Genomic DNA, 27,902 nt, shown 5'->3' on the forward strand with positions numbered 1-27,902 from the left:
CCTTAAAAGTGACTAGGTGAAATCTTGTAATTTCACTCAGCCACTTTTAAGAGGCGTTCCTGCGCCGGAACGCCCCCCCTGCGCCGGCACGCCTACATGTGGCGCAGGGCTTTACAACGTGACTCATCTCCCAGATGGGTCACGTTGTAAATACCCCGCAGCGTGGCACTGGCTTTGCGCCGCCGCTATGTCACAAAAGTGACGAACGGCGGCGTAAAAGAGGCGAAAGGGACTTGTAAATCTGCTCCCTTGTTTTCTTGGATTAAGGCTTGTAGAATTCTTTGCTGCACCATGGCCTGTCCCACATTGACTTTACCGTGATTCGTGTTTACTCCTACTTTCTCAGCCGTGGCTTTGTCGCACAGCCTTTTCCGCCATTCATTGGCTCTTACCGGGACCCAGCGCCGCCTCTGCCGTCGCTCATTGGGTGAATTCTCAGCTGCGTGGAGCTCCAGCACCACGGTGCACGTCCCTCCCCTCAGAACGGACCTCTGATTGGTTGTTTGCTTGAGTTCTCACCACCTACAGCTCCCAAAACCCGAGGCTGCGGTCGTCATGGTTACCGAAGCACGCTGGGGGCGGGGCCACAAAGAAGATGAAGGGGACATAACGGGGCGCCTCGGTGAGGGACAGAGGAGTTTTCTGGGTCCCTCGTCTCCTTTCATGCGGCCCCGCACCCCGTCCGGACCGGCCTCCGAGGAGGTAAGAATTGAGGGGGGAAAACGAGAAATCACAGCCAGTCACTCGTCCCAACTCCGTGACCTCCGATCCTTGACTTCTGGACAATCAAGTCCGGCTGCTATGAACAGAGCATTCCGTGACTGCTCGGCCGTTGTCTCGCGGACCGCGGTAAAGAGACTCCTAGAATGTAGTTTGTGAATGGTTGAAAAGCCAGGACTGACTGTCTCTGCTCATCGATGACTTTTTTCCTATTTCAGTAAACATCCACATCTTCAGTCGTTCTGCCTTGTTAACAGCATCTTGCCTTTTGAGACAGCTCACGTTTCCACGACGTATAGACTGGGGCCTAAAAAAGTAAAGTGCTGCAGTTGACCACAAAGCCAGGACAGGGTGAATGAATGGGTGAATAAACATGTTCACTTGTTACACGCACTCTACACAGAATGGGTTCTTGATGGGTTAATAATGTCGCCACCCAACAGCTATGCTTCAAGCAATTAGATGCTTCTACGCCTACCAGTTTCTACTTGTCCACATCTTTATTTTCAGGTGTCTTGAGACAATTAGTTTAATGCAATTGAACCAGTGCTTTAAATGGGGAACGGAGTACCGGCACTTTTTTTTATTTTGAGACAGAGAGTACCGGCACTTCTCAAGAGAAATGCAATACTTTTAATTGGAGAGTACCAGCACTTCTCAAAAGCAAGCAGGTACTCTCGTACAGAGTACCTGCACTTCCATTTTTCCATTTCAAGCACTGAATTGAACAAAGAATACACCCAGGGCTTTAAGTGGGATGAAAAAACTGGGGCGGGAGTCTCTCGAAGGGGCGTGGCTGGTGTAATTAAGGGCATGGCTTAAAAACAGGCAAGTTTAAAATCTGTGCTTAGCTTCGTGTGATGCCCAACTGGTATTTTACTACTTTTATCGTTGCATCCAGATATAATACGACAAGCAAAATTACACCTACAACAAGCCAATATTGTATTGTATTGTAATTGCATTTATATAGCGCTTACTACCCCTGATGAGACGTCAAAGCGCTTTTTTTCGGGGACTAGCGCGCTACTCTGGGGAAGAAAGGTTTGCATTCATATAGCACTTGTTACTCCTGATGGATATTGAAGCGCTTTTCTGGCGAGTAGAACACCACTCCAGAACTCATAAAGGATTAGTGTTGAAACTTAGTATAGTAAAATATGAAGTAATTTGAGTAGTGGAAAGGTTATTCAGTTATTTGGGTGGAGAAGGGTAGGTGGCGGGATAGAAGAGGGAACAAGGTTTGTGTTTATAAAGCGATTACTACCCCTGATGGGGTTTTGAAGCGGAAGTAGCACGCTACTCTGAAACCCATAAGGATTAGTGTTGAATTAGTGTGGTGAAACAGTACTATTGGCCAGTGATTTAAATGGAAATATAGAGTTTTTCATCCTGAAGGTGAGGGCAAAAATGGAGAGCCCAATAGAGACCCTGCTTTTTAGAACAGTCAGTGCTGAGCACCGGTAAGACCCGGCCCACTTAAAACCCTGAGCACACCAGAATACGTCCTTTTTAGCAAACGGAAGCGCACAGCTAGAAATAAGTCTTTTGGTGGCTTGGAGCCTTCTGGCAATGCTCACTCGAGTGACATCTGGTATCAACACTTATTAACCCCTGAGAATCTGAACACTCGGTTCTCCTGAGAATGCCCTTTGGCATTGGTTGGGCCGTTCCCATAGACACTGATTGACGTCGCCGTAGTTACTAAGAAACCCCTTATTTTCTATCCCTAGATATTTATTGGTATTTTCAGTGGACACTAACGGGTTCTGATTGGATATTCACGGACCCCTAAGAGGCTTTCTTAGCAACCACTGACATCTGCTACTGTTTCCATTTCTATATTCTGTTTTAATAAACTCGCTGTTCACAGACTTAATTGTAAATTGGCAGGAGAGACTGGTCTTGCTTAGCAGCGTATCTGTTGACATAGTAGATCTGGCAGCCTTCCTGAAGGCCATTATGAAGTTACATGTCAAACCGGCTGTGTGATGAAGTCCATAAGTTTGGGTCCACAACACAGTCTTGCCAGCTGTGTCGCAGCAAGAAAGTGAAATGAGCAACAGAGCTTGGTTTGCTGATCTGAAGGCCAGCCTTGGATGTATGTTTTCAGCTAGATAGTGCTTTCCATGACTGTGAAGTCATTTTAGCACTAGGCCGAGTTAATTTATAGGAGAGGCATTTTCAGTTGTTCAACAGCACCAAAGTTATATGCAAGTCAAAAAACGCTTTTCCTATTGAAAATAGGTCCTAATTAAAATTACCTACTGGCAAATATATATATATATATGTGATCAAGGGTCGAGGAAGACCCGAAACGCGTCATGGCTATGGTGCAGGGGCGCTTTTGCACATAATAAAATTTGCACCTGAAAATTCCTGGGTCCGCTGTCATCCTTCTACAGAACGTGAGGCTGACTCCCTGAGTAATATATATATATATATATATATATATGTATATATATATATATATATATATATATATATATATATATATATTACGGCTCCAAGTTTCTTTCGCATCCCATGGAAAGAAATTACGGCACTCGCAGGGAAAGTGTTCACTTTGTTTTTAATCGCTCAGAAGACAAACGCGTTTCGGTATTCCTTCGTCAGTGTCTACCATTGACACGGAAGGAAGCGCATTTAAAAGAGTTTATTACATTCTTGCATGCACATAGAAAGAGGACTGACGTTTTACCTCCGTGAGAAGCGATATTACATAGTAAATTACTTTTTACTTTAACATTTCAGAACTCACAATCATAAAGGCATTGTAAAATACATTTCGATAATTTCGGGCGCTTTACATTTTATAATTTTCCGAAATTACTTGCATACATGTGTAAAGTATATTTGCCTTTGTTGTGTGGTGTGAGTTATTCAGCCGTGGATCGGGGAAGGAAACCTGAAAGTCTGGTATAGGTATATTGACGACCTCTTTCTAGTATGGGAGGGATCTGTGACTTCAGCAGAAGAGTTTGTGGCATATTTAAATCTTAACAAATTGAATCTGAATTTCACTGCAGATATTAACGTATCAACAGTGAATTATCTGGACCTGAAAGTTAACTTGACTGGTGAGACAATTGAGACTGAACTGTTCAGAAAAATAACAGCTGGCAACTCGGTTTTACATGCCGGAAGCAGCCACCCCCGACCCTAGTTAGAAGTATCCCTTACGGAGAACTTCTTAGGATTAAGAGAAATTGCTCTAAAGAGGTAGACTTTGCAAAAGCAGCAAGAGAAAGCATTGATAGATTCCAAGCTAGAGGATATGACAACATACTTCTAGAAAATACCCTGAGAAGAGTGAAACGAATCCCTCGAGACCAACTCCTAAAAGAACAAACTAGGAAATCAGAACCAAACAAAAATGATGGAAAATTCAGATTAATAACCACCTTCTCAGAAGATTCTAATCATCTGAGAACCATCCTAAAGAGGAGTTGGCACATTCTAAAAACGGATCAGGTTATAGGAAAAGAGATTCCTACTTTTCCCTTAATCACCTTCAGAAAAGGAAGATCAATCAGGGACAAAATTGTACATAGTCACTTACCAGAAAAAAACACAGTGACAGGCAGAATCAGAGATATGCCAGGTTTTTACCCTTGCGGCAAATGCAAAGCCTGCGAGAAGAGCAAGAAAAGAACAACACTCGAAATACCAGGGTCAGGACACAGTAAGAAAATATCTAAGTTCCTCACTTGCAACACCACATACGTTGTTTACTGCCTATTGTGCCCATGTGGACTGAAGTACATAGGCAGTACAGTGAAAAATGTCAAGTTACGTGTATTGGAGCACCAACGTGCGATCATGAATAAGGATTTCAACTATCCCGTAGCGAAACATTTTGCCCTTAAGCATAACAGCAATAGGGAACTCTTACAATTCTTTGCGCTAGACCATATACCTGTAGACCCAAGGGGTGGAGATAGGCTGCGGAAGTTAAGAAGGCTTGAATCCCGCTACATAATTGACCTCCAAACAAAGGTCCCCCTGGGACTAAATAGGAATGAAGAATTAGCCTCCCACTTAGGAAAAGCATAAACTCTGTAAATAACGAGATCCATTTACCCCGTGAGCAACGCCGATCCACGGCTGAATAACTCACACCACACAACAAAGGCAAATATACTTTACACATGTATGCAAGTAATTTCGGAAAATTATAAAATGTAAAGCGCCCAAAATTATCGAAATGTATTTTACAATGCCTTTATGATTGTGATTTCTGAAATGTTAAAGTAAAAAGTAATTTACTATGTAATATCGCTTCTCACGGAGGTAAAACGTCAGTCCTCTTTCTATGTGCATGCAAGAATGTAATGAAAACTCTTTTAAATGCGCTTCCTTCCGTGTCAATGGTAGACACTGACGAAGGAATACCGAAACACGTTTGTCTGCTGAGCGATTAAAAACAAAGTGAACACTTTCCCTGCGAGTGCCGTCATTTCTTTCCATGGGATGCGAAAGAAACTTGGAGCCGTAATCTATTACGTGGGGCGCCGCCACGAGAGGCACCCGCCTGCGAGTGACCCGGATCTTGGTGCAACGGAGCGGAAATATATATATATATATATAATTTCATCAAGAATTGCTCCAGCAATTAAGGCCGCACTCCGTCAAGGTAAGAAAACATTCCTTTATTATGCAAATCATGCAGCTTCCCCTTCAGTACTTTTGTTCTCCTGGCAGACGCCTTTCGATGAACTCACTTCATCTTCTTCCAAGGCCAAAAGTGAGCAGTTGATGAGTCACGTGCATCCACACAAGCCCCTGCATGCTTCTCAATTAAGTACCCTCGGCCTCCGGTGTGCCGTCTGTTGGATTATCACTCTCAAAGCATGCTGGGCTTTGTAGTTTTAATTTGCACCAATCAAACCCTTCAGTGGGTTCAAATGTTCACTTTAACTTAAAGAACAGTTTTACAGCCCCCATTGAGCCTCTGAAGGAGACTCTGCATGATTAATTAAAGCCCCCTTGTTGCTGCATTCCAGGAGACATTACCCCTGGAGTGGTCCCATGTTCAAGGAGGCAGGTGGTGCGTCGCCTTCGCACCCCGTCAAAGTGAGAAAACATTCCTTTATTCTTTTGTTCTCCTGGCCGACGCGTTTCGATGAACTCACTTAATCTTTTTTATATATATAAGCTTGTGCGGATAATAGCACTGGAGCACCGTGGTACTAAAAAATATTAAAGAGAATGTGGTTTGGATGCCTTTGGGGGGGTGACAAAGCCATGCACAGCATGAGGTTGGCCCATAAACAGATGAAACATTAACTGCAGGCTGACCAGGGGGGTTTGGGAATGTGCTCTACTTTGAATATGATTCACTGAGAAAAAAAACAAATGCAAATAGTTCCGTATGGTTACAACATTTTAGCTTATGTTAATAAAAAATACACAAGATTCACTGAAAAAAACAAAGATTAAAGTGATGTTATAGTTAGGTGATGAAGTAAGATAAAATCTAAACACTTAAATTGACCAGTTATCGTTTACTGAACTAACTATAACTTGAGCCCCGCCATGCACTGCTTATTATATCACATATACAAATAACTCAGGACATGTTATATAACATCATTGATGACATCTCAAATGACATTGCTGATAACGCCATAGTCGTATACAGCATAAAGTTACTAACTGTACACATATTGGTGCATAGCGCCTAAACAACCCAGAGAGTCCGCCTCCCCCCCGCTCCGATCCGCGGCCACCGAAGTCATCTGCGGCGTGCCGCAAGGATCCTCGCTCAGCCCAACCCTCTTCAACGTCTACATGTGCCACCTCGCAGCCATCGCACGCCAACACAACCTTAACATCATCTCCTACGCAGACGACACCCAGCTGATCCTCTCCCTCACCAACGACCCCGCCACCGCCAGAACCAGCCTCCAGGAAGGAATGAGAGACATCACGGAATGGATGAAGCTCAGCCGCCTGAAACTGACAGATAAGACGGAAGTCCTCATCCTGGGGCCATCCCCCTCTGCCTGGAACGACTCCTGGTGGCCCCCCGCCTTGGGCACCGCACCCAAACCAACGGACCACGCACGCAACCTGGGCTTCATCCTGGACTCCTCCCTCACGATGGCCAAGCAAGTCAACGCCGTCTCGTCATCCTGCTTCAACACCCTGCTCATGCTCCGGAAGATCTTCCTGTGGATCCCTACCGAAACCAGGAAGACGGTCACCCAGGCCCTCGTCACCAGCCGACTGGACTACGGGAACACCCTCTATGCTGGAACCACAGCCAAACTCCAGAAAAGACTCCAGCGCATTCAGAATGCCTCGGCACGACTCATCCTGGACATCCCCCGCCACAGCCACATCTCTGCCCATCTGAAAGACCTGCACTGGCCCCCCGTCAACAAGAGGATCACGTTCAGACTCCTCACCCACGCACACCAGGCCCTCCACAACAGGGGCCCCACATACCTCAACAGCCGCCTCACATTCTACACACCCACCCACCAGCTCCGATCCGCCAGCCTCGCCCTCTCCACCGTCCCACGAGTTCGCAGAACCACCGTTGGAGGAAGATACTTCTCCTACCTGGCGGCCAAGACATGGAACTCCCTCCCCACCCACCTACGGCGGACCCAGGCCCAACTCTCCTTCAGGAAACAACTCAAGACCTGGCTGTTCGAGCAGTAGCGGCTCCCCCTCCCCCCAGCGCCTTGAGACCCTAACGGGTGAGTAGCGTGCTCTACAAATTTGCTGATTGATTGAAACACTCTCCCTCTGTCAGGCCCCTTCAGAACCCCTCTTCTGGAAAAATGTAAAACCTGGTTGTACAGGCTGAGCTGATTCAACTGGAACTGATGCATATGCGACCTGTGGGAGCTGGACCTTCAGCCCTTTGTTTTGAATTAGCTATGCGCTCTATAAGTCCCACTATTATAATTCTTATTAGCATGGAAATATAAACCTTGGAGAAAAATGTGGTTGTGCATGTTGAAAGTTATATGGTACGCTGATTAAAAAGTGCTGAAGTTTGGGGTGGATGAAGTACTCCTTGTTAAAGTGCTAGCAGAGACAGGAATGGCAATGTGGTGTTAGTGACAGTCCAAAGAAGGGGCACAATGGAGGGAACGAGGAAGGAGCCTCATGGATGGAGCCGTCTTTCCCTAATAGTTAATATTGCACTTTGGGTAGCCAGAGCTCCAATTATGAGGGTAAAGGGGGAGCCCTCACAACGTCATTCAGTAGTTGCACCAAATTACTGAACAAAGAACCTAAAACTGCATTTATTTTTTCAGCTATAACTCTGTTTTTCCAGGAACACTGATAATCTTTCACCATTCCTAGCTGGTGGTGGTGATCTTTTATCCGGTTAGTAAGGAAGCAGGGCGTGAGTGTTTTTGTGCTACAGTGGCACTTGAACTAGGGGTGCGACAGGTGCAGCTGCACCCACAGACGACTTGAATGCAGATCTACCGAATAGTAAGGCTTTTTAAAGTGTATCTTTTACGCAAGGTGCACAAGTACCAAAAGAGAAAAAACAATTGTTCCACCAAACATCTGCTTATTTTGTCATATAGATCTGTGTTTACATGTATGTTTCAGTATAGTGACCTCATTACACTTGTGCCTGAGTTCATGAAAGGAGATTGGAGGAGGTTAAGGCTATCGGGCACATGCATCATTGTCAATTGCATTCGTAAACGGTACGAATCGCAATTTTCGGCCGTTTGCAAATGCAATTGGCAAAATTGGGATGCATCATGTTTTTCGCAATTTTAGAAATCGCAATTATGTTGCGATTTCTAAAATTGCGATTGCATTTAAGAAATCGCAATTTGAGATTTCTTAAATGCAATGCATGAACATTTTAAATTTGCGAATTCGCAAATAGGGAGAGGTAAATCACCATGAACTTGACCTTCATGGTAATTTGCGAAAACTTTTAAAAATGCACAAAAGTGCTTTTTTGAAAGTTTCATTTTACACAAACACACATGCCCTTGGGGCATGTGTGTGTGAAAAATGCACTTAAAGTTATATTTCAGGGGTGCAGGGGGGGAGGGTCCTTTGGACCCCCCCTGCACCCTTGAAATTGCATTTTGAATTTGCAATTCGCATATTGCTAATCGCAAATTGAAAATGACTTCCCATTCATTCCTATGGGCCTCTAGGCCCATAGGAATCAATGGGAAGGGATTCCTTAATTGCGATTCGCAAATTGTGAATTGCAAATAAGGAAATTTAAGAAATCGCAAAAAAAAATGCAATTTCTTGGTGCATAGCCGTTTGCGATTTCTTAGTTGCGATTTCTAAATTTTCGCAATTAAGAAATCGCAAATGGCAACAATGATGCATGTGGCGGTTTGTGTTTACAAGGGATCATTTTAGACATGAAAAAGTGCTGCATATTTTTAAATACATTTGAAACTATTTGACCAGCACTGGAAGTAAAGTGGAGGTAATTTTCATCTCTTAACAAAAGATTGTTAGTAGTGGCAAAGAAAATTTAAAAAATGACCTTTACTTAGAAGAACTCAAGGTAAACAAAACGTATAAATCCTATTGTAGCATTGGAAGTTGTCACCCCCCTGCTTTTTGATTTCACTGTCCAGCAGCCACACTACTGAAATTATTCTGCTGTATTGTGGAGCAAATCGGTGAGAAAAGGTGGTAGGGATTGTGAGGGAAGTCAAAGGGTGACTGTCCGAGGAACCCGGGTGTGGGACAGTTTGAAACCATCGTATTGCATTACATTGTATTGCGGCTTCGAGGGTGTTTGGGGTCTTAAACCACCCTTTTAAATTTATTTTTTTGTAAATTGTTGGGAGCAGGTGCTTTCGGTAGGATATGGTGATGTGTCTGCGGGATTTTCCATAGGAGATATATATATATATATATATATATATATATATATATATATATATATATATATATACACACCACATCCGAATCTTCAATATTGACACGGACACCGACACGGGAAGCATTTTGGCAATGCTGTCCTTTAATTCACAATACGCTGTAACGCGCTTCGGCACTTCCTGCCTTGATCACATATGATACGTATACACACCCCCACACTCTCTCTCCTCTCTGTTTTGAATTTCTTAAAACATGTTGGTTATTTCACAAAATATTTTGTTTCAAATACCACTAACAGTCCCCACTGCTTTCCCTACCCACTGCCCCTTAGGCCCCTCTCATGCCCCCTCCTTGCCCTATTATGTATTTTATCATGATATGCCAGCGTGATTATTGGGAAATTTGAAGCCCCCTCACCCCCCCCCCTCCCCCCTCCATGTTACTGCCCAAGCTATGCCCCTGCAATATAGCGCTTGCTACCCCATGTAGGACGGTAAAGCGCCTCAACCCTGTTGGGGAGCTCTAAAGGCTGTCCAAATAAGGCCTGTACGAATTGGGGTCCTGGGCCGCGCAGATCCAAAGCCTGACGTGCTTCTGTTCCAGCACCTGACATCTTTACTACTTGAACGTCATATCCATCGGGGGCGGAACCTTCTTTTAGCTGAAATGGTGCAGGTGGCAGATGAAGTGGCACGTGCCTAATTCTGCGGCCCACGATGCTTCAACACTCGAGATGGAACGTGTTTTTCAAGTGGGATCTTAGAATTCTAATGAAGAGCCTTTAGAAACACCGGAAGTATTTGTCTAGCGAGTTAAACATCTGTCGGTCTCCTCTCGTATCGTGTCTGGAAGCAGAAGTAAGTGCTCAGGAGGAAGTTGAGTGCAGAGGAAGTCCTTGAGGTAGGAACGTAACTTCAAGACAGAAAAGCCACCCGGTGAGCAGGAACAAAGGCAGCGGTCCCAGGGCAGGATTTCTGTTCACATGCATACGACAAAGCGCCTCAAACTCGTCCACTAGGACTCAGAAGAGAGAGAGAGAGAGAGAGAGAGAGACAATAATATGATGCCGCTGGGCTGTTTGTCTTCAGAAATCCGTCCGGACTCGAAGCACTAGAGGTAAGACCGCACTTATGGCCTTAAAGAATGAATGTACAGTCTGTGTTTGAAATGTAAGGCGTTCTCCCTCACAAACTGCAAACACGTACGAAATAAATCCCCACCCAACAGAATGATGGGTTGATGAAGCTCTGTTTTAATTATCTCTGTAGCTACTGGTTGGAGTGTATTGTATTGTAATTGCATTTATGTTGAGATTACGACCTCTGAGGTGGCGTCGAAGCGCTTTTTCGGCGAGTGGCACGCTGCTCCGGAACCCATAAAGGATTAGTGGTGAATTAGTATAGAGAAATATGGAATGAATTTGGGAGTGATTCTCATAGCACGTCTTTATCAAGGATATTGTCCACACTCGTCACCGAGAGATACAGACTCCGGCCTTCTTTCCTCAGGGATCCGACCCCCGACCTGGAGAAGAGCTGCCCTGGCCCGTTCCAGGGAGTTTTACAATCGTAATCTGCGCCTTCCATATCTGCTTCCCTGCAGCTTGGCAGGCAGAGGTATCGGCGAAAGGCGACTGGTGAGGCCTCTGGCTCTCGCCCCTCCCCCATGCACACACTGCATTGAGGGTGGTGGTCGGTGGTGAAGGTGTGCAAACACAAGCAGAGGGAAGTCTGTCTCTGATCACCTGTAAATACTAGTGTGGTCGGTGGGGGTTGCTGTCTGATTGACGCAAACAACGTGAAGAAAACTGCAGCAGACATTATCCGACTGAGCTAACTGAGTGAGTGTCCCCTGGAGAATGAGCCCTGGGCTTTTACCAAGTGTTGGAGAATAACCCCTTGAAGAGAGAGCTTCTAGTATGTTTTTAGCGAACGGATAAGGGATAATCAGCCTGATTCATCAAAGACCCGTTTTGCGAGTCTTTAATAGCGATTCATAAGGAATCGCTATTACAGACTCGCAAAACGGGATTCAGGTAGGAATCGCAAAAAAAATGCGATTCCTACACATTCCTTATTTGCGATTAGCAAATTGCTAATCGCAAATAAGGAATAACTGCCCATTCATTCCTATGGGCCAAAAGGCGGGGGAGTATTCCTTATTTGCGATTAGCAATTTGCTAATCGCAAATAAGATAGCGATTTAAAGGGTGCTAGGGGTGTCCAAAGGACACCCTGTAGCACCCCTGAAACGAAATCTACATTGGTTTTGCGCACACACATATCCAAAGGACATGTGTGTGCAACATGCAACTTAGAAAAATGCTTTTAAAAGCATTTTTCTAAGTTTTCGCTATTTACCACAAGGTTTGACCTCGCGGTAAATAGCGGCCCGAAATTGCGATTTCGCAATTTGAAAATGGATGATGAATTGCATTAAGGAATCTCAAATAGAGATTCCCTAAATGTAATTCCTCGCAAGTTTGCGAAATCGCTATTACCGATTTTTGCATTTGGGTTGATGAATCCCAAATGCAAATATTGCGCTCGCAAAGGGCCAGATTCTGAGAATCTGGCCCTTTGCGAGCGCAATTCACCTTCATGAATCTGGCTGAATGGTTCCTCGGCTGGAGAGGTCGGTGTGTTGGACATCGAATGGTGGGATCTTACCAGATCTTACCAGATCCATTTGAACCTCATCAGATGCCTTGCCTGAGGGGTGCATTGACATCGAGCCATGAGTGCTCTTGCAGAGAAAGGCTTCACAGCGCTTGGGGTCTGGATGGACTTCTTGACTGACGCCTGTGAGAGCTCCGAGGATATTGATGAGGCCGCGGTTGAAAGTGACTTGAAGGCTGTCCGCCTGGAGCATGGTTTAGTGGAATCGTAACCTACCACCTATGTGGAGCATTTATCGAAGCTTCTGTATATAGAGCATATTTGAATGCAATTAATATTACTGGATATAAATGGATGCTCATTTACCGGCCATGGAAGGATGAAAGGCTGAGTCAACTAACTTAGTATGCGGATTACAAACAGTTCTCTGGAGTGAGCACTCATCTTGCTGATCTATCTTTCAGCTGAATGGAAGTAGGTAGTGGTGCGAATTCATTGTGTCCTGCTAGTTTGAACTTGTTTGTCTTTTCTGTTTCTTGTCTTGGAGGCAGCTTTAGCTGGTGTGATGTGAGTGGGCATAGATTCTTGAATTTAGTGAAGCCACATTGGGACTTGGTCTTGCTCAATCACTTCTCTTTCTGTGGATGGAGGGTTTGTTTCTCTGAGATCAGGTTTGTTGTCAGTGAATTCAAAGTTGCTTTCAGGGGTTGCCGTGCAGGTGGTAGCGTGTAGTGATATTGATGGCACCGATGGATTTGGGGCTTAGGGTGGTGATTTCTTCCTAGAGAACGCACGAAGAGCTCCTGGAAAGCACAAGAAGCATGTCCGTCATATTTGCTGATAATTTAAGAGGGAGAAGGTGTGTCCAGTCTACAGTGATCAAAGTGTGTATATCATGTGATCGTCTGTCAGGACGAAGGGATTAGACCCTAGTGTTGCTGTTGATGTGGGTGGATTCAGGGATTTGGAATTTGATTGACCAAGGTGGTTTCCTCTGCAGGGATGTTTAGATATATGGTGGACTGACAATGTGGTGATGGATCAGATTTTTTCTCAGTGAAGTCTTTTCTGGGCCTGGAAGGTCAATATATCTGGTTGAAGACGGCTATCCTAGAGGCAGAAAGTGGCTAAAGTAAGCTGGGGAGCTCCATTGGTTTAAGTGTGCAGTCCACTACAGGAGATGGGTAAGTGCTTAATTTGTCCACCAACACTTATTTTTGAGGAGCACACTTAATTTCATTATCAGACTTGAACCCAGAAAAAAGGGAACATCAAATTAAAGGGACACAGAAGGAGGAAATTAAAGGAAAGCAGTGACAAACAGTGAACCCAAGGATAAAGAGCTTGGAAGAGTGAGATGAGAAGATAGGAGGTGTATGCTGGTGGAATAAGGAGGCATGAGGTTGAGTCAAAACTCAGTGATATTCGGAAGCTCACAGCATTCACCAGCATGGGCAGTGGACTCATAAGAAACACGAGGGCCCTTGCACTGCTGTTTTTTTGTTGTGTTTTTTACAAGTTAGGCACTGGGTGTTGTGCAATGTGAGAAGGACTTAAGGGTTGCAGAGGTATGGAATCCTGTGGCTTTTTCGGAGAAGGCTGCACTAGGATGTGGGGAGGATTCCAATCTCAGTGATGAAGATAGCGCTGAAGCGATCTCTGCAGGATGGAGCATTGGGTGTATGTTGTGAGCTTGAGTTGTAGTAGATGCTCTGCTTTTGTTTTATGAGTAATGATGCTTGATCTTATATCCCATTGTTTGTAGTGATATTCCTTTTATTCTGGTGCTGGACTTGAGTATGAACCAGCCGGATTCTGGCAGCTATTTCTGACTCTCCCCGAAAGTGACCTGATACTCTGTGGTGACATATGGGCACATTAGCGGGCTCACACCGTTTTATTTCACTTCATCAGGAGGAGTTGCAGTGTGCAGGCTGGACAGAGCCCTGCCGTAAATGGTTCATTTCAAGGACAGTCACTAATATATTTTGTCAGAGTTGAGTGTCCTGCTGGTAGCAGTTAAAGGCCAAATGAAGAAGTAGGGATGAGTCCCTGACTGCTGAGGTCCTATAGTACTTGGATGCTAAAGCACTGAGAAGGCATTAGTCGAAGAGGCTCACACTGCTGGACCTTTCTACTATGGGAGAAGGCACTGCCAGGAAAGTTGACACTATCGTGAATCCTAAAGCATTGAGGATGAATTATTAGGATATTGGTGCCCTGCCAGGATCCTCCATCACTGAGAAGGCACCACCATCAGCAGAAGATATCTCCAGGAAGCAGTTAAAGGCAATGTGTCTGGACCACCTAAGGGATTTACGGATTCAGACAGAGATTACCAAAACATCCAACGAAAAAATCGGCGCCCAACAAACTGGAAAGTGCATACAGCCTTATTTAACGTATTTTTTGTCTAATCATGAAAGGTATCTACTAACAAGACTCCGATTTAATATTTTCTTTCGTTTAGTCACATTCCCTGAAACGAAAAACTGGTCTTCAAAGCTATTGAACTGCCCCTGTGACGGAACCTCTAGACAAACCACGATCCACGTAGTCCTCTTTTGTAAATACTATAAAACATCTAGGAAAAAATGGATTATTCCGATCCTTCGAATTAGCGGTCACAGACAAACGCATGCAGCATATCTATACTTGCAATCTTTAAAGTCAATGCATGAAGCCAAATTCATATCGACCTTTCTTAAAGAAGTCTTAATAATACGTCGCAGCATTTCTAGTTAAACGAGAATTGAACAGTATTTCAAAACCTTATTTCTTCTTTTTACCCATTTAAAAAATGTTCTTAATATCGTGTTTTTATTCATGTGTTAAAAGTCTTTTTTCTTTCTTTACTATGTACTTTTTATGATTATTGAAATGATAATCGAATAAAAGTTAATGAAACTGAAACTGAAACTGCTGGTAGCAGTTAAAGGCCAAATGAAGAAGTAGGGATGAGTCCCTGACTGCTGAGGTCCTATAGTACTTGGATGCTAAAGCACTGAGAAGGCATTAGTCGAAGAGGCTCACACTCCTGGACCTTTCTACTATGGGAGAAGGCACTGCCAGGAAAGTTGACACTATCGTGAATCCTAAAGCATTGAGGATGAATTATTAGGATATTGGTGCCCTGCCAGGATCGCCATCACTGAGAAGGCACCGCAGTAGAAAGAGTATACTGCTAGGCGAAACAGCGTTAACAACGCTGCCATTACATCGTGTTCCTTTTACAACGTGGTTGTTACAACAACAGCGTTGTTGAGCAGCCCAAAGGAAACAACTGGTTTTTTTTTGTATCTGTAAAATTTATTTTCAATAAAAATGTTTTGAAATAAAAAAATTTTTTTAAAAAACACAATGCCTTTACATCGCATGTCATTAGATTGACTTGCTGTAGGGGGCACTCTAACCTAAGGAATAGTATAATTTAATATTCCAACACCTTCCCTACTGTTGTGCAGGCTGGAGTTGGAGTAGTAAATTATACTATTCCTAAATCCAGCGCGCTCCCTACTGCAAGTCGATCTAATGACTTGAGATGTAAATTTATCGCGTTCTAACAAAGTGGACGTTGTAGCGAACGCGTTGTAATAGAACGTGATGTAATAGCATGCGATGTAACATGCTATATTCATACTGCTAGAGGCCTTCATCCCTAAAGTCCCTGCAGTGCAGGAGCGTTGATGGATTCATGACTTAATAGTGCCTCAAAATGGCTACAGACTTGGGTAGTGAATCAGAGATACACTCTGATGAAATTTCATATAGACCGGCATAATTTATTGTAAGTTCCTGCATTTTGCATCTTGCTTCTCACGCAAAATGCCTGAAATTAGGCCATGTTGCATAATTGAAATGTCTTTCAGGTAAAATTCCTATTGCAGGAGCACGGGAACAAAATGAACAAACATAGCGCTAGCGGCTAATGTTCGCGTCACATGCGATTTTGTGGGGTTTTGTTAGTGCAAAATGCATTCTCACAATCCAAACAGGAATTAGGACACATTTAGCTAAAAAAAATGGCGTAAAATAATTGACTGGAATTTCGCTAATATTTTTTTGGGGGGGGGGGGGGGGGGGGGGCATTTTGAATAATTTCCAGAAAGGAAATTAAGCAAAATACACCCAGATCTATCGGGAACCCCAGTTAAATTACAAAGGAACACCTCTGACTCTTGTGGGATCCAACAACAATACAGGAGAGTACCTCATTCACTGGATGCATAACAGAACCGTGATTAAAGCTGAAACTTGGTGCTGGCTAGAATTCCAGTCCATAACAACTTATTCCTGCATGGTGCTTAAAACTGTAGTTTTTCTCATTTAAAGGGCTGGAGCATTACTGTTACCCACTAGAATCATACTAACTTTATCGACCCCTGAAGGATGAAAGTCTGAGTTTTCCTTCTTTGAATTCACAATTGTGATCCGCAGGTCAAATAAAAGTCAGAACTTGCTTCTCTAAAGGGTGAGTCTAGTCCCGGAGTTGTCAGAGCGCTCTCCCTAGTACAAAAGGATACATGCCGTACATGATGGGAGGAGGACATGTCTAATTACAATGTAAATAAAACATTGTAGTGAGCTATACAAGTGAAGCGTTTTCAAACAGAGGTAAGGATAGAAGGGGAAAGAAATGTCATTAGCAAAGTAAGATGATGGTGAAGTGGTAGGTTTTGAGATCTTTCCTGGATTGCAACAGTGATGGTGACAGTCTGAAGTGCAAAAGGCGTAATTCCATAGCGTATGAACTGATACAGAAAAAACCTGTTGATGCTGTCAAATAAAATCCTACACATCGGGAAGCCAAAAGTCCAAATTTTGTATAATATAAGATAGCAAGCAACACAGCAAAAGAATGAAAGAAAATTGTCATTTCAACTGGCCAAGGCTCTCTCTAGAAATGGTCAGTAGGAGCATAAAAGCTAAAATGCATAGAATGCTAGACCAGTGTATGTATGCTTTTTCTCAACACATGCCAATGGCGCTAAAACATGACAGAAACTCGATACTTTCAGCAAAAACCTTCCTAATGAGCAGGTGTCTGGATCTTCTCCCGGAGGAAGTGTAGAATATCCTTAAGAAGAAGATGTAATTCCTAAATATCATACTAGGCTAGTTATTCTCCTAAAATCCTGCTTTCACTGGGCTGGTTCAAAGGCAAAGTTGAACTTGTCGGTGATGTGCCAATGTACAACCTAAAATAACATGGCTTCCCGGCTTACTTGAACCATGAAAATTATCAAGCTTATCCAATACCACTCAACGCTCCAAACTACTGCTAAATGACCTCTGTATGTGATTGAAAAACATTAGCATACTCTTAATTTTAAATGTAAACATTAATTCTGTACTGAATAAGGACCTCAGTTAGAGTTTGATGGACGGGTTAATGTCCGCCAAGGTGATAGAGTATTTTAATCTGTCGCCCTCCTGGACATCCTGTGCACCAATTTTAGAGATGTCCTCAGGCCCGATAGACATCTTGCTACACGGACAGGGACAGCCGTCATGGCGGTTCCCTGAAATTGTAGGAAAGGTTTGACGGATGGTACTGTCAGCCATGACAGCTGGCTGGCAAAGTTTTCAAAAGTCTCTTTTGTTTTTTAACCCTTTCTATGCTGATGACGGATCCGCTCCGTCATCAGCTGCGGTGGCGCTGTGCTGATGACGGAGCGGTTTCGTCATGGCCCTGCCGCCGTGCCTGCGCGGCGCTGATTTCGCGCCTGCGCGGCGTGTTCTATTGAGCGGGCGGGGCCATGACGGAACCGCTCCGTCATGAGCATAACCCAACCGCGGCTGATGGCAGAGCGGTTCCGTCACCAGCATGTGGCCGCCCCGCCCCCTTAGCGCTGCGGCGGAATAGCCGCCGCAGCGATGCGGTTAAAATCAAACTTCCAAAATGGGAGTTGTGTTTGAAAAACAAAAACACTAATAACCCCAGCACGCTGGGAGTTAACATTGCCACCTTCAGAGTTTTCTTCTAGAGTGTGGGGGTCATTGCTGATTATTTGTTTTCCTATCACTCACCATCAGTTTTTTCCTGGTGGTGATGGGCATTGAAAAAAGGAATTACACAATCCACCATAATTAGGACAGATGGTGTGATGTCAGTGTGACATCGAAGGCATTATTCCGTCACTGAGCCAATGGGGCTCTGTTGAACAGAATACTTATGGTCTGCCCATCTCTAAATGAGGGGGCGAAACAAGGGTTTGGCGGGCCGGATTCGCCATCACATTTGCAACAGATTACCCTCTCCGCCAAACTCAAAATCAGGCCCTAAGAGTACATGAGTAAGATGCAAACAGGATTTAGGTTTTCACAGCTCATTCGTTCTTTGTAGTTCATTTTCATTTCCAGGTTGGTGAGGGATGTGCTCCTTGACATGCAAGTGCCACTAGATGAGTTAGGTCTGTAAGCATTTTTGAGGTTAAGCACGTTCTAGCTCACACAGGGGGCCTCATTTATGAGGCCGTGCGTCACTTTTACGCCACCGGTGCGTCACTTTTTGTGACGCACCAGTGGCGTAAAAAATGCGCCTTGTTGCGCCATATTTACAAAGTGACGCATCTAGGTAGATGCGTCTCTTTGTAAACCCCTGCGCCAGGTATAATGTATGCAAGGGGGGCGTATTGACGCAACAAAGGGTCGTAGAAGTGACGCAGTGAAATCTATGAGATTTCACTGCGTCACTTTTAGGACGCCGTTGCGCCAAAATCTTGCGCCTGCTTCATGGCAGGCATTAGACTGACGCAGGCCCTTTCACATGAGGCTTGCCCCATGTGAAAGGACGCATTGCTGGAGTTGCGTCACTTTTGTGACACATTCCAGCAATGCGTTACTTTTGCGCTTACAGATACGTCAGAAATACTGACGTATCTGTAACTCCTTGCGACATGATGCGTCATACATTAAATATGATGCATCAGGAATGTCGCAAGGAGTGCGCACTGAGAAGTGACGCATCGCTGCTTTCACGCAGCGATGCGTCATTTCTCATAAATGAGGCCCAGGATGTTTTAAGTCAGCTTCCGGAGTGAAGTGGGAACCAATGCAAATTGTTTAAGATAGGGCAGGTGTATTTAAACTTTCTTTGATTAGTGATAAATTAAGCGGTTGCATGAAAAACTGTTCTATTAGAGTCCGAGAAGATGCGTGGAGACCAGCAAGCAGAACGTTATTGCTGTCGGGACGAGGGCCTTGACTGTAGATCAGACATCTGCAGCTGAGAGGAATGGCTAAATGTTGTGCAGTAATGAAAGCTGGGCCCAAGCTATGTCTGTCATTTTCTCCATCTAGTCTTTCCAGAATAGAGAGCAGTCCAGCTGCGGTCTGTGCGGTAGGGCGGTGGGGGATTCAGAGGGACGATAACGAGGGAAAATGAATTATTTATTTATTTTTCCCTCTGCATCATCTGTCGGAATTCCCCTCAACCTGGCCCCACCGCTGTTACCTGCACGGACCATGGCTGGAGCAGTCCATGTGGAAGGCAAGGTGGTAGCTATCTAAGGCCACATTATTGAGTCACACATAGATAAGGGGCTCAGTGAGTGGTCTATTTATGAGGATACAATCAGTCTTTTTTGGTTGAGTTTCGAATGGATTCTAGGCATCAAGGATTGAATGAGGTTCGGTCAGGATCTGAGTGAATGGATGTCTTTAGCTGATCACACTTTAAGATATAATGAATTCCAATTGGGTGCTACGAGGTACCGATGGATTGGAATGTCTTGGTGATCGAGGAGCGCTCCCAGGGCCCTATTTATGTCTATTGAACAGCAAGTGAGCTAGAAGAGAACGATAAGGAACTTCGTATGGGATCTGAATTGGTGGACATCTGCCGGATTCTGCCATGACAAATTGAGTCTTGAGCCCAATGGCCAGTGGCGACTCCTCCGCTATGGTGGAGGAGTGTCGCCCCACTGCTCTGCGGGCAGTAATTAAAAGAAAACTAAAATGATGATAACCATTGTTATTATCATTTTAGTTTAGCATTTCCTGCACTGAAGCGTTGTGATTGGCTAGGGGAGTCAGAAGCCTGGGTGCTTCCTACTTCCGAGGAGCGAGAGGCGGCGGCAGTGGACCGAGAGGCAGAGGCCAGCCTGAAGGTAATTGGTATTTTGGTTATATTTTACATTAACAACCCCACCTTCCCCCCCATCCCCGCCACCTCTGGCAGGGCTGGACTGGCCATAGCTGGCACCGGGCAATCCCCCAGTGGGCTGCATGGGTGGGGGCCGGTTTTGGGCCACTGGGGACCGTTTTTGTTACAGGGCCGTTTTTGCAGCATAGCGGCAAAATCGGCCCTGTACCAAAATCGTCCGAAAACCGGCTCCGGCAAAGAGCTCGGCGGGACCTCCAATAAAACTACTAGTACCAGAGTGCAAAGTAATTTGCAACAGGACTGTGTGAACTAGCTGCACATTGACTAGAAAAATCTCTCGTGACGTTTTGCATTACCTCGAAGTAAATTATTATATTTTTCAATAGTGCACACTACAAACTGAATTGCCTCCAGGCGTTCTACCGTTTTCAGCAGATAATTGAGTGGAGACACAAGGAGACACAAACCGTGAGCAATTTAACCAAGACCACAAAATGCAATTAGATGTGCAATTAATTGACTAGATGATATGTGTTCCCAAGAGACCCCACAAAGAGTCATTAATGCCAACCCGCGGCCTTATATACAGATTGCAAAAGATGGGAGCTTTTTTTAAACTCCCAGGGACGGAGTGAAGGGAGAATCTGGTTTTATTCATGTCCTTCTCTAGTGTTAGGAAAGCTCCAATACACGCAAAGCAATTCACACATTGCCTTTAAATCCAGCTGTGATGGCATATTTTATTAGCAAATGTTAATCGAATATGAGGCTTTCCATATATTGCTCAAGGTTTGTCTTCATTAACTGTTTCTCTGTCGGCATAATGTATTAGAAGACACGCAGAAACGTGAATGAACTTTGCAGCGGCCTCTTTACTTTTATGCTTTCATTGGTTCACAAAGTCTACATTAGAGCATTGGAAGGTTGAACGCGCCGTTGAAAACGATGGAGTGTTCCGGGCATCTAATGGCTGGTAGGAGCCTGGAGCTCCAACATTGTAATGTTTAACAAAGGCCTCACGGAGCACAAGGGGATTCCAACCCCCTCGAGCTCCGTGAGGCCTTTGTTTTACAAATTAGAACATTCTACCTTCTACGGGCAGAATGTTCCAATAGCCTTATAGGCCTTTATAGCAGGCTCTGCCGGCCATTAACCACATGCGTGCGGGGGTTATTTTTGCGAAAAACCGCGTTACTTGATGAGCTCAGCTCGTCATCCACACACGACCACCGTGGCTGATGACGAGCTGAGTTTGTCATCAGCATCGAAGGGGTTAAAGGCCCTCTCCCTTGTTAAAGGTCCTCGCATTCGAACTCAGGCCTTTAATGCTGGAGCAGGCCTTTAATGTGCAGCAGGCTCTTAAGACTATATTACACAACGGAGTATATGTACAAGAACTGCATCTAACTAGTGTTAGCGTTAGTTAGCAGCAGTTTTCTTAATGCGGCCTATCACCAAAAACGATCGCCCTGTTAACAATGTATTTACAATACGTCACTAAATGGTGATAGCTTCAGGTACCCGCTGTGAAAACTGCTGATAACACTAGCATGAAGGCGAAACAAATTCTGGCGTTAGTGGGCGAAAACTGACAAATGGGACATCTCACGCTATTCAGCCCAACGTGACTTTTTTTGCCTCTAGAGGCAAAAATAGCCTATAAAACAACAAATGGAATGCAGAATAGAGCAGCCAGGGCCAAGTGCAGCACAGATGAACAGCCCACCGCCAAGCCACCAACAGCCAGGATGACCAGCCAGAGTCCCAAGGGAAGAAGAAATTCAGGGCTACCATCATGAAAAGAGGCACATCGCTGGCCAAAACCAGTGATGCATCACTTATCACTGCGCATTCCTTGCAATACCATGGCATCCAAAAACTTGGGCTTCCTGGGCCTGAGTCTGGGACCCGGAGTGGGATGCGGAGATGCTGTGGATTTGCTGGGCCGTGGCGGTAGACATTGCGGCATCGGCGATCACCCTTACCTGGTGGTGAAGTCTGCCAGGTCGCATGGAGACAAATTGCTGACCTGTGTGAAAAGACCGCCTGGTGCCCCTTGGAGCTGTGAACAGTAGAGGTGCTCCTGCTCACCAACGTAGGGAGGTCTAGATCACATACCATGCGCCGCCACTACACTGGGGTGCACGGAGGATGCACCTTTCTGCATCACAATCCAGAGGATGATACACTGGCCAGATGCTATGGAGGGTGAGGTCCCTGAGCTGCGCCAAACATGTGTGGTGGGAGTGCTGCAACTTCACGTCTAAAAGGGCCCTGTTGCATAACCTGCATCTGGAGGTTTCCCAGCGGACTTGGCGGTGACTGCTTTACCCAGGCTTCTGAAATCCCACCTGCTGAGGTTCCTTCTCGCTGAGTCACAGATTTGGAGAGAGTGCAGCAGATTGCACCACAGTGTCAATGTCCAGGTGAGAAAGAGGAGGCACGCGTACTGGAGAAGACCTGGGGGTCAAGTTTGGGTCAGGCCCAGCACCTGTGGGTGACGCACCCCCAATGGCGGCTCATTCACAATGGCAGAGGAGCGTCGCCTCACTGCTTTCAAGCAGTGCAAGAAGAGGAAACATAACATGATGATAACTTTCTGATGTACTCATGCTATGTTTCCGTTGCGGGCGCGAGCGTGGGTGGGGCTTCTCCACTCACGGAGTAGGGCAGGGGCAGAGTGGTATGCCTACTCAAGTGGACAATGACTGTTTGGCCAGCCCTCTCAGGCCAACCAAAGCCGTCATGCACACATCCCTGTTCGCAATGCAGGCTGCATTAGAGCCTGCATGGAGAACATGCCCACCCCTCCAGCCCCTGGCTGAACACCTTGGCCCGGCGCTCAAGAACAAGCACAACGCCTCATTGCAGAGTTTTGATTGGCTTAGGGGAGGGAGCTTGGCTGCCTGCCTCTTGTTCCTGGAAGTAGACTCAGGAGAGCATGAGCACAAAAGACGTGGGACCCGGCCTCGAGGTATGAATTAAAAAAATATAAATTTACAACCCCTTCTCCCACTGCGTCCCTGCCCTCTCCGGTGTCCTTTACCACATTTCCTGCTTCCCAGCTGTCCAGTCCCCCCCGCAGCTCTACATAATGACAGCTGCTGTGCGGCCATGCGCAGCCAGTGTACCACTGGTGCGCCAAAGGCAAGCCTACACCTGGACCGCGCCCAGCACCAAGGACCCTTCTTCTTGGACCGCCAGCACCCTTCTTGTCATCAACCCAGGACGCCGCACCGCCTGCCATCTAGCAACACTGTAGAATTCTCTTGCACCATGCACCTGTCGAAACTGGAGATGCACCTTCTGCCACATCAGCACACCAGCGCCTCCTGCCGCCCATCTGACCAAAAGCGCAACCGACCGGCTCAACTGCATCCTCCTCAACGTGCGTTCCCTTAACAAACACGCAACAGAAATTTGTGACCTCCTCAATGCCACATCTTCAGACATCGCCTTCATTACGGAAACCTGGACAAACCTTTGCTCCAGACGGACAACGTTATCACCATCCACGACGGCTACAAATTCACCTGCACAGACCACCCGAGCGGCCAAGAGGAGGCATTTCCATTGTTCAAAAAAAGGCACACTCCAACTGACCATGCACTCAATGACCCGACAGTGACAATGGAACCTCTCCCCTTCCAGATCTGGACCAACTCCAACACCACCCTCTGCAGCACCCTCATTTGCAGGCACCCCAGACCATGAACCCCCATTCACCGATGCCATTGTAGACCTCATCGCACCCCAGGCTCTTCCAGCCACACACAGTCTGCATCCTACTCGAAGACATCAAGTTCGACCTGGACAACCCCAGTGACCAGAACACCACCCTCCCCCGGGGAACCTTGTCAACATCGGACTAAAGCAGCTAGTCACTGCACCAACCCACATAGCCTGACAAACGCTCGAGCTCGTCTTCTCCACCAGCGGGAATTTCAACTACAGCAACACCACAGGACTTTCATGTACCGACCATAATTGTTTACATCATACCTTCACAACGCCCACTGTACACCATCACAATCATTGCCCCCCTACACCTCCCTGTCGCAGCTGGATCAAGGCCACTGAAGAATTTCCCTTGAACTCCCTCAGCACCACCACTCCACCAACGCTTACAGATGCCAACACTGCAGCGAGCAACCTCCACCGATGGAACTCCAACTGCGCCAACACCCTGGCACTCCTCAAGAAAAGACCAGGCAAGCAACACTCCAAGAAGGCCAACTGGTTCACTTCCACCCTCCACAAGTCCAGCCCCACCTGAAGACGTCTCGAGAAGAGATGGAGCCACATCAGTCAAATCTGCAACTCATTCACCCTTGCACCATGGCGCAAGGGTGTCTGCGTTGGCTCATGGCAGCCACTGTGCGCCAACTTAGGGTAAAAGGACAGGCAGGGCTTAGTCATGAATCCCTTCTGACAGTTTTACCCCACCGGTGCATCATTTACTTGATATACTTGTAGAGTGATTCTTGCACCACATTGCGCTGTATTTGCAAAGTGATGCATCTAGGCATATGCGTGACCTTGTGAAGCCCTGTGCCACATTATACCTGCCTTAGGTATGAAGTATGAAGGGTGGGCATTCCCACGCAATAAAGCCTCATAGGAGTGGCAGAGTGAAATCCATCAGATTTCACTGCAACAATTTTAGGACGCCACTGCGTAAGTACTTTAAGCCTGCCCCATGGCAGGATTAAGGGTGACGCAGTGCCACAGGGATAGGCTAGCCCCATGCATTACTGGAGTTGCGTCATCCTTGTGACACAACTGCAGCAATGCATGACTTTTGCACTGACAGATATGTCGAGATTCCAGACGTATCTGTCATTAATTACGACATGAAGCGCTGTACAGTAAATACAGCGCATCCATGGTGTCGCAAGAAGAGCGTAGTGAAAAGTGTTGCAACAATTTTTTGTCAAGGCGATGCAACACTTTTCATGAATAAGGCACAGGAATGCGCCCTATCTTATTGATGGTGCACATTCCTGCCCTGTAGTTTTGTTGCAGGGCAGCGCAGCAACATTCCTTCAGCGCTGTCCAGCACCCAAACCTTCTGAAATGAGGCCCAAGTGTTTGCACCATTTTTAAGACCAGCTATTTTCTGATCCTAAAAATCTGCCTCTAACGGGAGTCCAAGGCATTTTTTTTTTGTTTTGCACCATACAAGGAATTCCTTGTAAATATCGCGAAGTGGTGTTTGCGGCAGTGTTTGCACGGGTAGGCCCACCTTAAATCTAATTTTTGTACGTACCTCTAACAGAACTGGCAATCTGAAAAACGCACATTTATGCCAGAAAACTGCCGCTAACTTCTGTTGGTGGCAACTTGTAAATACGGCGATAAAAAAACCCAGCCGTAACGCCAAAAAATTGACTCCACAACTTCGTTAACTCCTTGTACATATGCCCCAACGTGTTTTCTATCATTCTCTCCGGTGAAATTTTGTAATGAAAGGCTGAAAAAGAACTCATGTAAATCGTGTTGGCATCATAATTTAATTTTAAATGATCTGTTGTTTGTCACACAGAGGAAAACAATAACGTTATCATTCACTAATAATTCGTTAAATGCTCACTTCACATGTATTCCTCCTGCTATTTCTTAACCCACTGCAGGGCCATGATTGATTTTGATTTACCATGCAGCAAAGCAATCCAAACAATCCTTTTCTTCACCCCCTTCAAAAATCCCCTTTGTACCTCTCTCTTTCGAAACCCATGCCTACAAAAGACACACTAACCTTTCTAGTGATTTAGTGATTCAAATCTATGACTATAGACAGGGCCACTGGAATTATGCAGCAGGAGAGGACCAAATTATGTGGTTGGGTTAAGTAAATTATGCAGCAAGAAAAGCCAAATTATGCTGCATAATGTGCCACATTTTGTACTAGTATTACTTCTTTATGCCATCATTTTAAAACTTATCAGCACAGCCTGGCCCCTGGTTGCACCTCATTAGCAGTAGTTTAACACCTACATATACCAATAAGCAACAGAAAAGTGACCAGTCCAACGTTGCTAATGCTGTTTTACTGTGCTGCAACTGGTGATACTACACTTTTATTATTATTATTATTATTTATTTTTTTCGATTTGTTAAGCGCAGTTGCTGCCCAGGGGCGTCCAAGCGCTGAGTTTAGACAGAGACGTGACGGAGCAGAAGGGAGGACTAAAGGGGCTTAACGAATAGTGTTGTTTTTAGTAACTGTTAGTGCTAGAAATAATGTTTTTTTGATCAAATCTGCAGATTATGTGGCAGATGATGGATTTTATGCTGTAGATCTGTCATCATGCGAAAATCGCTGCAGGTGCACAATCATATTATTCCAGTGGCCCTGACTATAGATTAGCCCCAGATATCTCCAGCAAGTGCACCATTCACCCGAGTTAGCTTTCAGCGTTTTACCTTGTAATACATATCTGTTCAACCAGTCCACAAAGACCAAAGCTGTCTCGAAATGTATTGAATCTGTCATCAATTGAAAAAGGCAGTATAGCTTTACTATCACAATTTTTCATTTCCAGGTAAAATGTAAATTATACCAGCGTAATTTCAGTACTTTCGCTTTATACTTGTTGCTTGAAATTACACTGTTGTGCCGCACTGCGAAATTACGCTGCCATTAGTGGCAACATTATAGCATGGGAATAACACGAACAACCACAATTTGAACAGTTGTTCACAGCAGTTGTGTTTTTCGTGCATTTTTTTTTCACTGAGAAATGAATCCTTGCTTCAAAAATTGAAGCAAGGATGCATTCCATGCTAAAATATAGTACTAAGGGTCATATGTACAAGGAGTTAACGCAGCCTTAGCTGCACTTTTTTTTCAGCTATTGCAGCGATTTTTTTATCGACAACCTTAGTTAGCGGCAGTTTTCCTGCAAAAACGTCCCTAAATAAGATTGCCATTTCTGTTAGCGTTAATGACATGCAAGGGAGGCGTTCCGGTGCAAAAACGGCCGCTAACCCCACTTTGCGATATTTACAAGGGAATCCTTGAAGTTTGGGAGACCAAAAAAACTGTATCTAACTGCAGTTTGAGGCAGTTTTTTAAGACCAGAAAATAGCTGGTCTTAATAATGGGGCCTCATTTCAGCAGGGCTTGGTGCTGGACAGCGCTGCAAGCAACGTTGCTGCGCTGTCCTGCGACAAAACTACAGGGCAGGAATGCGCACCATAAATAAAATAGTGTACATTCCTGGCCTCAGTCATGGAAGGTGTTGCAGCACTGTGACAAGACAGCGTTGCAACACTTTTCACCATATGCCCTTTTTGGACACCATGGATGCTCTATATTCACTGGACAGTGCTCCATGTTGCAAGTAATGAAAGATATGTCTGGAATCCTGACGTATCTGTCAGCGCTAAAGTCACGCAGTGCTGCAGTTGTGTCACAAGCATACCGCAACTCCAGCAATGTATGGGGCCAGCCTATACCTATGGCACTGTGTCACCCTTATGCCTGCGTAAGGTACTGACGTAAGGTACTGATCCAGTGCCGTTCTACAATAGTCGCAGTGAAATCTGATGGATTTTACTGTGCCACTCCTATGAGGCCTTGTTGCGTGGGAACGCACATCCTGCATACA

General features: G+C 45.3%; 1 protein-coding gene across 3 annotated transcripts in view; it reads left to right on the plus strand.

The window, feature by feature from the left end:
* The first annotated feature begins 582 nt into the window (after nt 1-582).
* The window catches only part of DIXDC1 (DIX domain containing 1), a 493,171-nt gene continuing 465,851 nt past the window's right edge, over nt 583-27,902 (plus strand). The window contains exon 1 of one of the 3 annotated variants that reach the window (XM_086957178.1): nt 583-702. The gene's annotated coding sequence lies outside the window, so the exon portion shown is untranslated. Of the gene's footprint in view, nt 703-10,451; nt 10,681-27,902 lie in introns of those variants that run through there. The other 2 variants (XM_086957181.1, XM_086957179.1) reach the window with 2 other exon arrangements.

Source organism: Lissotriton vulgaris, chromosome 2_1 (genome assembly GCF_964263255.1).
Source record: "Lissotriton vulgaris chromosome 2_1, aLisVul1.2, whole genome shotgun sequence".
Taxonomy (NCBI): domain Eukaryota; kingdom Metazoa; phylum Chordata; class Amphibia; order Caudata; family Salamandridae; genus Lissotriton; species Lissotriton vulgaris.